This window comes from Suncus etruscus, chromosome 1 (genome assembly GCF_024139225.1).
Source record: "Suncus etruscus isolate mSunEtr1 chromosome 1, mSunEtr1.pri.cur, whole genome shotgun sequence".
In the NCBI taxonomy this organism is placed as follows: domain Eukaryota; kingdom Metazoa; phylum Chordata; class Mammalia; order Eulipotyphla; family Soricidae; genus Suncus; species Suncus etruscus.
The window spans coordinates 58,297,500-58,298,239 of NC_064848.1; the positions used below are offsets into that span (position 1 = coordinate 58,297,500).

General features: G+C 39.2%; 1 non-coding gene across 1 annotated transcript; it reads left to right on the forward strand.

The window, feature by feature from the left end:
- Nucleotides 1–204: 204 nt before the first annotated feature.
- On the forward strand, nt 205–392 carry LOC126033759 (U2 spliceosomal RNA). The gene has a single exon (XR_007504496.1). It is a non-coding gene; the product is annotated as a U2 spliceosomal RNA (small nuclear RNA).
- The last annotated feature ends 348 nt before the right edge of the window (nt 393–740 follow it).

Here is a 740-nt window from a genome sequence, read left to right on the forward strand (position 1 = left end):
AGGTCAAGCTTGGATAAATAAAAATTCTTGTGTTTATATCTGAGGATCACAACAAATTTATACTTACATATGGATTAATCTACTGAAGAGTAGACCTGAAATTCAAATGGATATAAAGACAACTCCCATGTAGAAAAAAGGACTCTCACCAAAAAAGAAACCATAATGAAAGGACAATGAAGTTCAGTTTAAAAAAAAATTATGATCGCTTCTCGGCCTTTTGGCTAAGATCAAGTGTAGTATCTGTTCTTATCAGTTTAATATCTGATACGTCGTCTATCCGACGACAATATATTAAATGGATTTTTGGCACTAGGAACTGGAATAGCTTGTTCCATCCATTCCACGCATTGACCTGATATTGCAGTACCTCCAGGAACGGTGCACATTCCCCCCCCCCCTCCCCGGGGAAATAAAAAAAATTGAGCCATAGTGATAGCACAGCCATAGGTTATTTTCCTTGCATGGCCAACCCAGGATGTACCCAGGTTCTATTCCGGGCATGGTCCCTTGAACCTGCCAGGAGCGATTTCTGAGTACAGAGCTAGGAGTAACCCTTGAGTGCTACAAGGTGTGGGTCCCCCCAAAAAATCTAAAATGCAAAACACCTTCATGTAGACGGTCATGGGTAACCTTAATACCCTAATAAACTTAATACACTAATACTTCATCCTTGTGATGGAGAATAATGGAGATAAAACTAAACATGAGATGATATCTCATAGTTGTTTTGATTTGCA